At 38.7% G+C, this 12,475-nt stretch overlaps 1 protein-coding gene across 1 annotated transcript in view; it reads right to left on the reverse strand.

Annotated features, from left to right (window-relative positions):
- Positions 1–12,475, reverse strand: part of PIGL (phosphatidylinositol glycan anchor biosynthesis, class L) — an 80,670-nt gene that overhangs the window by 53,688 nt on the left and 14,507 nt on the right. The gene's annotated exons all lie outside the window — the stretch shown is intronic.

Below are 12,475 nucleotides of genomic sequence, written 5' to 3' on the forward strand. Positions count from 1 at the left end.
TTCTGCTCCTGTAAAGATTTACAGCCTCGGAAACCCTGTACAGGGTCGCTATGAGTTGGAACTGACTCCACGGCACATAACAACAACAACAACCCCTTTCCAAAGAATTCTGTACTATGGCTTACAAAGCAGATGTTTTGGCATCCTTGAGGGACTCAAATTGTGTTTCTTTTAAATGTTCTTATGGTTTGGGGAACAAAAAGAAGGGGAAAGATCAGGGATGTAGGGTGAATGGGATAGGGTTTCCTAATGAAATTCTTGTAGGGCAGCCCTGGCTACTCACAAAGAATGAGCAGGTGCACTGTCAAGATAGAAAAATATTCCATGGAGCAATTTTACTAACGGTTTAAAATTTTCTTAAAACTTCTTCCGAAGAAGTCCGTCCCCATGACTGTCCTGTATCTTTGGAGAAAATCTATCAAGATCACTCCTTTGGAATACCACAAAATAGTTGCCATACCTTCTGAGTTGTCTTGTTTGCCTGGAATTTAACTGGCCCAGGAGATCCTCTCAGAAACCATTTTGATTGGAATTTTTTTAAAGTGCCCTAACAAGACTACCACCACTTGTCTATTTGTTTGTCGTATTGTGGTGGCTTGTGAGTTGCTGTGATGCTGGAAGCTATGCCACCGGTATTTTAAATACCAGCAAGGTCACACATGGTGGACAGATTTCATTGGAACTTCCAGACTTAGAAGGAGAGGCAGACTACTTCTGAATGTTTAGCCACTGAAAAACTTGTGAATAGCAGTGAAAAATGATCAGATATAGTGACAGATAAAGATAAAAACAATATGAAAAGTACCAGGATATTGTCAGATATAGAGTCTCAAGTTGAGCCCCTCAGATTGTAAGGCACTCAAAATACGACCGGGGAAGAGCTGCCTCCTCAAAGTAGAGTTGACCGTGATGACATGAATGGAGTAAAGCTTTTGGGACCTTCATTTGCTGCTAGGGCACAACTCAAAATGAGGAGAAACAACTGCAAATATCCATTAATAACTGGAATATGGAATGTGCAAAGTATGAACCTATGAAACTGGAAGTTGTAAAAAATGAAATGCATAAAGATCAATATCCGAAGCATTAGGTAGCTAAAATGGACTGGTATTGGCCATTTTGAATCTGACAATCATATAGTTTACTATAGTGGGAATGACAAATTCAAAAGGAATGGAGTAGCTGTCATCATCAAAAAGAACATCTCAAGATCTATCTTGAAGCACAATGATGTCTGTTTTAGGATGATATTCATACACTTACAAGGAAGACCAATTAGTACCACTATTATTCAAATTTATGGAGCAACCACTAAAGCCAGAGAAGATGAAACTGAAGAATTCTACTAACTTCTTCTGCCTGAAATTGATCAAACATGCAATCAAGATGTACTGGTAATTACTTATGATTGGGATGCAAAGTTTAGAAACAAAGAGTAAGGATCAATAGTTGAAAAATAAGGCTTCGGTGATAGAAATGATGCTGGAGATCACGGGACAGAAATTTATAAGACCAATGATTTATTCATTGAAAATACTTTTTTCAGCAACATAAAAGACAACTATGCACAGGAACCTCACCAGATTCTTCACAGGAATCAAATGAACTACATCTGTGGTAAGAGATGGTGGAAAACAGTGTCAGTAGTTCAAACCTACCAGCTGCTTCTCGGAAAACCTACAGAAGCTCACTATGAGTCAGGACCCACTTGACAGCATTTGACAACAACAACAACAACAACAACAACAACAATGATATAGTCAGTCCAGTGTGATTGAATCACAAGATGTGAAGGATAATAGAAGGTGGATGTTCTACTTTAGTGATTCGACTATTTTTAGACACAAAGGAGAACCTTTTGAAATTTTTGAGCATTTACCCCATGTTTTAAAAAGGCATACTCTGGGATGGATGAGAGAAAAGTTTCTACAACAGTTCAGATAAGAGACAATGAGGGCCTGAATTAGGATGGTAGCAATAAAATGGTGGAGATAAAGAAGAAATAACTAGAGGGTAGACTGGAAGGAAGGCAGGCTGAGAAGGCCTAAAACATCCAGCCCCAGGGCTTGACTGAGATGATGGTGGTGCTGTCAGCACAGATGTGAGAACTGATACATGGTGCTAACCAAGACTGCCTCAGACTAGGAAAACTGCCAGAAGAGGGCTGAGGATCTACAATGAAAGAGTTAGCTAGAAGAGTGGCCACCAACAGGAATCAGAAAGAGAGGCTGGAGACTGCCTCTAGAGATTTCCTCTGGATAGTATATAAACACTTATCAGACACCACTAACAGGCCAAGGATTGGGTTGGGTGCTGAGAATTGCATATGAGGATCACAGGGCTTGACAGTTTATATAAGCAGCGTTCATAAACATTATTCTGGTGGCCACCCAAATTGACAATGAGTCATATGCAGGAAGTTTCCCTTTCCATGAAGAATTCTAGCAGCTATGAGGCGGGAAGTACAGAGGTCAGAGTGAGTTTAATGGCTGGTCAAGAGTGACTAATAGGTAGTGACTGAACTGCTGAGGATCCCTGAAATCAGTGTCAAGCATGACTTAGAGTCTGTGACTGATCTGCACACAAGTCCTGAAGCAATCCTGAAAGACCAGCAGATGAACTAATTAAGAGAATGAGGCTTTAAACTGGGTCAATTGATTCTGATTTAGGGGAAGTGATTTCTTATTCTAACTCACTAGAATTAATAACAATAAAAATCACTAAGTTCAATACGAGCTTTTGTATAATCAGTTACAAAATCTTTATTTTTCTATTAAAAAAATCTTTACAATGCTCAATTGCTTAACATATATATAACAGCAGTGGGTTTTGAATAAAGCATTTGCTCCTCACAAACATCCTATGGTAGTGATGATGGTGGTTATGTGCCATGAAGTTGGTTCTGACTCATAGCGACCCTGTACAGGGTTTTTGAGACTGTAAATCTTTCCGGGTACAGAAAGCCTCATCTTTCTCCCACAGAAAAGCTGGTAGTGTTGAACTGGGGGACCTTGAGGTTAGCAGTCTGACTTGTAACCACTATGCTACCAGAGCTCCTTAAACATCCTATTAAGTAGGCATTATGTCTAATTACCTATTGCTGGACTCATAATGGGATCTGAATCCTATGACCAACATAGACAACGTGCACAATTTCTTGGTAATTGCACAAAGCTCAGAATATCTCTATAGAACTTCATTTTGAATGGCCCTTTCACTAATTTAAAACTCTGGATTCAGTAAGATTGTTCTCAGAGAGACGGCAGGGCAAGATGGCAGAAAGACTGTGTGGAAATTCTACAACACAGATATGGAAAACCAAATGAAACAGATGCAAGCAATAGTCCTGCAACTCTGAACTTCAGATGAAGGGTTAGAGAAGTGGACTGAATGCTTACTAGGTAGAGAGCTGAACAGAGACAGCAAAAAAAGGAGAAACTGATGAACTGTGGCAGCCAACCAGATGTGCTGGTGTGAGTTTTTTCTTGTTTGCCATGCTCCCCTGGTGACCAGAGGCTGGCCATCACCTTCATACACCCCTCAGGGAAGCTCCCAATCTCCTGGAAGTTGGAGTTGCACAAAGGTGAGTGTAGCAGTTGTGAGCCCCATTAAAGGAGGAGGGAGCTCTCTCCATTAACCCTGCTTGGGCAGGTCCTGGCCAGCCCTGGACTAGCAGCTGAATAGATGCATTGGGGAGACAAAAAGAGAGAAAGAAAACAAACTGGAGAACTGTACTGCATCCGGCCATGTTGAACTTTCTCTGTGGCTGTGAAGGCAAGAGGGCAGTAGGTGGTGTAGAGGCATACCCCTTATTGGTGGAAGGAAAGCTGTTATTTACCCCTAACCCCCACTCCTTTATTATTTTCTTTTTTCACTACTGTTTGCTGGTTTGTTTGTTTTTCTTTTTGCCTCGCCCGAGAAACAGAAACCATACCCATATAGCCCAGCCACACCCTCCCCGCTATGACCCCACCCACTGACCAAAAGTCAATACTAGCTTCTATATACTGGGTCAGTGACAACAACCACTATCAGCTAAATCCATCCTGAACTAAACTGCATGAACAGAGACCAGAGAAGAGTGCACAAGCTCATCTCCTGATCACACACACCAGGAAGCAGTTGGAGAGTGCATAAGAATATACCAACATACAATCATCAACTTAATACAAATACAGCACCACCATAAAGCCCAGAAAGCAGGCGACAATGGAGGAGGATAGAGATAGGAGCCACAGTGAGGAAGAAGGATGACTGTTATTCCATGGAGGGGATTGCAGTCATTGACATGAAATAAAGTGTATTCTTTGTTGAATGTAAAACTGACATTCTTGTCTATAAACCGTCACTCAATTCACAGAAAGTTTTTTTTTTTTTTTTAAATAAGGCAATGGGGAGACATATACAAAACTCTGAAGAAAAAAACTGTGAACCAAGAATCACATACTCAGCAAACCTGTCCCTCAAATATGAACCTGAAATTAGAACATTTTCAGATAAACAGAAATTAAAGGGCCTTGCAAAAACTAGGAAACTTAAAAAAAATACCAATGGTAGTCTTTTAAATTAAGAACCAATATCAGCAGACAACAACTGGAGATTGGCATACATGACAAAAATCACTCAGAATTCAATCCAGATACAGGAGCTCCGACCCATAGCGACCCTGTACAGGGTTTCCGAGGGTGTAAATCCTTACGGGAGTAGAAAGCCTCATCTTTCTCCCGCGGAGCAGCTGGTAGGTTCGAACCGCTGACCTTATGGTTCACAGCCCGATTCGTAACCACTACGCTACCGGAAACAAAAAGAAGACAGAAGGAGCCAATTCAGTACGTCAAGGCAGATGCCTAATAATTTCCCATCAAAATTCTGACAATATTGCCCTTGTTTGATGAAAGGACTAAGCAGGAGCATTGTCATGATGGAAAACTCTTAGGTAAAGCTTCCTGGGTGTTTTTCTGTGAAAACTTTAACTAACTTTCTCAAAACACTTTAATAATAAGCGGATGTTATTGTTCTTTGGTCCTCCAGAAAGCCAACAGAAAAATGCCTTGAGCATCTCCACAAATTGTTGCCGTGATCTTTGATCTTGGCCTGTATTTGCTTTGACTGACTCACTTCTACTTCATGGTAGCCATTGCTTTGATGTGCCTAGTCTTCAGGACCATACAGGAGATGAAACCTGGCTCTATGATTATGGTCCTGAAGGCAAACCACCATCAAAGCAATGGCGACCAAGATGTGGAAGTGCCTCAGTCACAAGCAAAGATCATGACTACAGTTTGTGGGGATGCTCAAGGTATTTTGTTTGCTGACTTTCTGGAGGGCTAGTTGTTAAAATTTTTATTGAAAGCTCTGCTCTGTTCTACAGCTGATCTGGGTGCAAGCACTTTGTCACTTATCAAATAGAAACTTTGCTGAAGTTTTTCCATCAGAATTGTGTAAGTTAAACCAATTGAAATGGGTACGGTGTTGGTTACCCTGAGTCTCTTAAAGTAGGAAAGGAATAAGATTAATTATTTCCTTGCAAATTGATGTGGATGGTCTGTCATTGTGAGTTTCATCTTTAACATTATCTCATCATATTCCTCCTTAAAATAAGTTATCCACTGGTAAACTACTAATTTATTTGGGATATTGTCTCCATAAATCAATGATTTTGCCATTCTTCCACCCAAGTCTCACCATAATTTGATGCTCGTTCTTGCTTCAGTTTTAGCAAAATTCATGTTGCTTTTCTAGGGGTTCTTTTTACGCTGATGTCTTGTCCTTCTTAGTGCCTCAAACTAGATTCTGTTCAGATATGTTATAACAAGTCAGTATGAGTTTATTTTGGTGTAAAAAAAAAATTAAATCCATGCACAGTTTTTTCATAATATAGATTTTTCAACAACTTTTTGAAAACTCCTAGTATATTTGATGGCTTTAGGAGTTACTAAGGAAAAGGGTATGTGGTTAAATTGAGCAAACATCTATAACATATCACAATTACAAAAACATTGAGAAATATAGTTAACACTGGAAAATGATTCCAAGGGAGAGTCTGTCTACTTAAGCTTCTGTGGATAAAATCTAGCATGTTTGTAGGTAGGTCACTGATAATCATCTAATGGAAAAATACCACATGAATTCTTCTCAGCTCTATGTAATCATTTGAAACTAATTGTGGGATCAGAGGCTCAGACTAGTAAACTGCTGTAAAATGAGAACACAGGGAGGATGATGACAATGAGAATGGGAATTCACTTTGTGTGATAAGAACACTGCATGAAGAGTGGCAGAGAGGCTGGCACTGACTGCAATCTCAGAAGTACAGGCTTATGCTTAGGAAAACTAGTAAATAAAATGTAAGAATATGAACATATTGATGAAATTTTAGGGAGATGCAAGACTCATTAAAAAAAATGGAATCCTTGGCTTACTTTATCTATCAGGGACCTACTGTATGAGCAAACTGTTAATTACTTTGGCAATGCTCAGAACACTGTCCCTTTCCTCCAAAGAGAGTAGCCCATTCTCACTTTTTATCTTTTGACTGACTTTCAAGTTTTGTTTGAGCTGAAGACACTTGGATTTCCTGAATTGTTTTTGCTGCCTCCTAAAAGTAAACTTGACCTTAATGACATGGAATGGAGTAAAGCTTACAGGACTTTCATTTGCTGATACGGCACAACAGAAAATGAGAAGCAGCAGCAGCAAACATCATTAATAATTAGAACATGAAATGTATGAATTAGGAATTTAGGAAAATTAGAAGCTATCAAAAATGAAATTGAATGCATAAAGATAAATATCTAGGTATTTGGTGGTGGTGGTGTGCCGTGGAGTCGGTTCTGACTCACAGGGATCCGACATAGGGTTTCCAAGACTGTAAGTCTTTATGGCAGCAGAAAACCTCATCTTTCTCCTGCAGAAAGGCTGGAAGTTTCGCATTGCTGACCATGAGGTTAGCAGTCTGACCTGTAACTGAAATGTACTGGTATTGGCCATTTTTAGTCAGACAATCAAACAGCCTATTATGCCAGGAATGACAAATTGAAGAGGAAGGTGTTATTTTCATCATCAAAAAGAACATTTCATGAACAATCTTGAAGTACAGTGCTGTTGGTGATAAGATAATAACCATATACCTACATGGAAGAACAGTTGATATAATTATTATTAAAATTTATGCACTAATCACTAAAACCAAAGATGTAGAAACTGAAGATTTCTAATAAGTACCACAGTCTGAAATGATCAAACATACAATCAAGATGTATTGATAATTACTGGTGATTAAAATACAAAAGTTGGAAAATATGACCTTGTGAGAGAAACAACACTGGAGAATGCAAGATAGAATGTTCGAGACCAATGGCTTATTTACTGTAAATATCTTTTTAAAGCAACATCAATGGCAATCATACATGTAGACTTTACCAGATGGAATACACAGCAATAAAATAAACTATATCTGTATAAAAAGACTATAGAGAAGCTTAATACCATCAGCCAGAAAAAGACCAGGGGCTGGCTGTGGAAGAGACCATCAACTGCTCATATGCAAGTTCAGGATGAAGATGAGAGAAATTAAAACAATTCCACGTGAGTCAAAATACAACCTTGAGTATAGCCCACCTGAATTTAGAGATAATTTCAAGAATAGATTTGACACACTGAATACTAATGACTGAGAGCAGGCAAGTTGTAAGATGATATAAAAAACATCATATTGAAGACTAGCACAATGGACTAACGGAGAGAACATTCACCTCCATGACCCTGAGATCAGAAGAGCTAGATGCTGCCTATCTATCACTATGAACTTCTCTGAAAGGAGTCACATTGGAAGACCTTGGATAGACTGGGACAAATATGTGAAACAAAACTCAAAACCATAAAAGAGTTCAGGCTCATGGGTTGGCCAGAGACGGAAGACAATGGCCCTTAGTCACCCTACAGGTCTGGAAATGATCTCATTCCCATGGCTCAATTTTCAGTCAAACAGTAGACAGGTCTAGAAGGAGAACAATAATACTAGATATGTATGCATACCTTAGAATTATCAACCATTTGAAATCAACAGAGTAGCATTTATCCAAGTACCAAACGCTTAAGGGTTATGAAAGACAGAGAAATGAAAACAGGAAACACAGGAAGGAAGTGGGATATGGCCTGTTACATTGAGGAGATTACAATCAATGAGATGAAACAAAATGTGTATGAATTTGTTGAATGCAAAGCTGATGATGTGTTCTATAAACCTTCACCCAATTCACAAGAAAAATTTTTTTTAAAATATGCATCAGAAAAAAAGAACATCATGAAGAAAGTAAAAAGTCATTAATAAGACAAGAAATGAATAAATAAAAGACTCTGAAAATTTATGTCAGAAGAGACTCTGAAACTTGCTTTTGAATATAGAGAAGTTAAAGCAACAGGAAGAAATGATGAAGTAAAAGGGTTGAATAAAAATTTTCAAAGTGCAGTTTGAAAAGACAAAGTTGCATATTATAATGAAATTGTGCAAAAACCAAAAGGGAAGAATAAACTCCACAAGCTGAAAGAATTGAAGAAAAAACTTAAGTCTCAAGTTGCAATATTAAAGGATTCTATGGGCAAAATAGTAAATGCATAAAATACTGGAAGCATGAAAGAAGATGGAAAGAATACAGAGTTATTGTGCCAAAAAGAACTAGTCAACAATCAACCATTTCAGGCAGTAGCACATGATGAAGAACTGATGGTATTAACGGAAGAAATTTAAGGAGCACTGAAACATTGGTGAAAAACAAGGCTCCAGGAATGGATAGAATGAATACCGATCATAATATTTTGATAAACCAATGAAGTACTAAGGTGTTCAATTGTCTATAGCTACCTGGGCAACTGACTGGAAAGTGCCGTATTTGTGACAATTCCAAAGAAAAGTGACCAAACAGAATGAGGAAAATAATAATTAATATCATTGATACCACACATAAGTAAAATATCCCTGATGATAATTTAAAAATGGTTGCAGCAGTACATCAACAAGAAGCTGCCAGAAATTCCAGTCAGATTCAGAAGAGGATGTGGAACACGGGATATTATTACTAATGTCAGATGGATTTTGGCTGAAAACAGAGAATGCCAAAAAGATATTTACTTGTGTTTTATTGACTATACAAAAGCAATCAACTGTATGAATCATAGCAAATTATGGATAACACTGGAAAGAATGGAAGTGCAGAACACTTAACTGTGGTCATGCAAAATCTGTACACAGACCAATTTAGTTTGAACAGAGTGAGGAGATACTGAGTAAATCTTTATGGCAGCAGAAAATCAGAAAAGTTGTGTGTCAAGGTTGTATCCTTTCACCATATTTATTTAATCTGCATCTGAGTAAATAATCCAAGAAACTGGACTAAATGGCATAATTGGAGGAAGATTTATTAATAATCTGCAATCTAAAGATGATACAACCTTGAATGCTGAAAAGAAAGAGGACATGAAGGACTCACAATCAAGATCAAAGTTTATAGCCTTCAGTTTGGATTATTCCTTAAAGTAACCCAAATGAAATTAAACACACTGCCAGAGTCAATTCTGATTTACAACAACCCTAATAGGACAATGTAAGGAGCTCTGATAGCGTAATGGTTACAAAATCAGGTTGCTAACCTCAAGGTCAGTAGTTTGAAACTACTAGCCAGTCCGTGGGCAAAAGATGAGGCTTTCTGCTCCCATAAAGATTTAAAACCTTGAAAACCCTATACAGGGTCGTAATGAGAACCGACTCCATGGCACACTACTACCATCACCATAGGACAAAGTGGAACTTTCCTTAGGCTTTCTAAGATTGTAAATCTTTACAGGAGCAGATAGCCTCATCTTTGTCCTGTGAAGGTACTGGTAGGTTTGACTGCTGACCTTGAGGTTAGCAATCCAATGCTTAATTCACTGCACCATCAGTGCTCCTTCTTCTATGTAAAGAATACTAAAACCCTCACATAGGACCAATAAACAACATGATGATAAATGGAGAAAAGACTGAAATTGCCAAGGATTTTATTTTACTTGGATCCATAATCAATGTCCATGGAAGCAGCAGGCAAGAAGTCAAATGGTGTACTGTATTGGGCAAACATGCTGCTAAAGGACACTTGGTGTTATGAGAAAACAATAACTTTTCTTCTTGACAGTAACAAGTCTATCAAGGCTTGTACTTCAGAGAATTCATTGTCTCATAGTCACAGTTTTTGATCCTTAGTACAATTTCTGTAGAGGACCAAACTGCTAATGGTTAGTAAAAGTAGGTTTACTTCTTTGCCCAAACCTCCAACCAAAAAGGAAGGTTTCTTCATATCAAGGATCAAGCTTGCCACAACCAAAGCCTGGGTTGATAGGAGCAAGCAATTTAGACTTTGGCTATCAAAACTGGAGGGACTATAAAGGCATAAAGTAGCTTTCAAGAGGGTGCTTAGGGTCAGAACAAGAGAAGTAAGATAGAATCCCTACTAAACAGTTTTCCTCTTGTCCAGATAGGTCTGGTGATGATGGGGATAGGATTTTATGATTCAATTGTGAGTAACTGTTATCAGGATTAATGTTAATTGTCACAACTGTAAATACAGAAGAGGTGTAATTAAAGAGGGGAGAAGTTAATCTGTCATTTCAGGAACAGAGGACTCTAGGATAATCACCATATGGTGGTGATGAGTGGAATGAGGGATCCTAACCAGAATAGTAGTGACAACAGAGATAGTTGCAGAGGCGATGGCATACAGACAGAGCAGAAAGGACTCTAGGCCTACGGACTGATAAAGGCAGTGTGCCTGTGGGCAGGAGGCTGGCTTGCAAAATGTGCTCTTTGGACATTAAATGAATATATATTTTAAAGGTGGTATGTGTACACATTTTGGTATGTGGTATGTGCTGGTGGCCAGGAGGCAGGGTGCCCTTGGGTTGTTTAAATGATTATATATTCCTTAGTGCTTTTGGGTATATTAAAAAAAAAAAAAAGGTAATAGAGGTAAGTACTGTTAGTTGATGATGCATGGAGGGGATTATTGTAAGCATTGTAATGATTTGGTGAATGTAAAACTGATGATCTGCCCTGTAAACCTTCATTCTCAATTCATAATAAAAGCTTAAAAAAAAACCCCAAAAAAGTCCACTTCTAACTTTTCTTTACATCTTATGATAGTTAAGTTTCTGTGTCAACTTGACTAGGCCATGATTCTTAGTGGATTAGCAGTTAAGACAGTAATCCCCCATGATGAGATCTGATATAATATAATCACTCCATGATGAGATCTGCTATGAGCTGTCAATCAATGGAAAACAAATTTCCTTGAGGGCGTAGTTTGCTGCCAATATATTGGACACACAGGCAAAGCTTGTTTTGCTTTTTGCTGGGTCTGAGTCCTGCATCTGGCTCCTCATCTAACCTCTGGTTCTTTGGATGTGAACCAGCAGCCTTCCATATTGTCTGCTGATCCTGGAAGTCGCCACCAGCTTGCCATTTTGCTTGCCAACTTTGGAGTCAATTGCCTCAGCAACCACAAGCCTGCCACCTGACCTGCAAAAATCTTGGGCTCACCAGCTTGTGTAGCTATGTGAATCTGGAGAAATCTCACAGTTTTTGCTTTTTTAGAGATTCCAGCCTATTCAGCTTCGGGATGAGAGTGCTCTAGATGGTCACAATGAACACATTCTAAAGTAGATATGCCACGGAATGTAAAAGTGCTTTGGAAAATGAGACGGTCTGAAAAATTTTAGATATGTGAGGGAGTTTCAAAAAGTTTGTGGAAAATTTTTATTATCTTTTACTTCCATTTTCCACAAACTTTTTGAAGCCTCCTCAATCGCTAACCAAGCATGTGACCATTTATGGAAGAACAACCACACCTTAACATGTCCTGTTCTGACCTGAGGAAGCCCTGGGAGCCCTACACTTAGGAACTTTAGGTGGGATCACCATTTAATCGCATCATTTTACATTTTAGAAAACAGAAGCCCACAGAAGGGATTATTATTTGCTGAGGAACACCCAGCTAGTATGTAGCAGAGCTACAACCTAAAACTAGAAATCATGATTCTTAGAGCACTTTTCCTCATACTGTACTTCACTCATTTTCTTTTCTCTAGTTTTATCCTTGTCCTCAGCACATCCATCCTTTGTCAACTGCTAGTGGGAGGTGGTGGTGGTGTGCTGCGGAGTCGGTTCTGACTCATAGCGACTCTCATAGGGTTTCCGAGGCTGTAAATCTTTATAGGAGTAGAAAGCCTTATCTTTCTCCCATGGAACAGCTTGTATTTTCGAACTGCTGACCATGAGGTTAGCAGTCCAATTTGTAACCACTATGCTATCAGAGCTCCTTTAGTTGTAGGTAATCTGTCTCAAATAAAAATCCAGACTTTTGGTTGTAATGCTAGTAACATTTTAATTTCACTATCTCGGAAACTAATACCACTATTATTCAAATTTATGCACCAACCACTAAAG

The sequence above is a fragment of the Chrysochloris asiatica genome, unplaced genomic scaffold (assembly GCF_000296735.1).
Source record: "Chrysochloris asiatica unplaced genomic scaffold, ChrAsi1.0 scaffold00346, whole genome shotgun sequence".
Lineage (NCBI taxonomy): Eukaryota > Metazoa > Chordata > Mammalia > Afrosoricida > Chrysochloridae > Chrysochloris > Chrysochloris asiatica.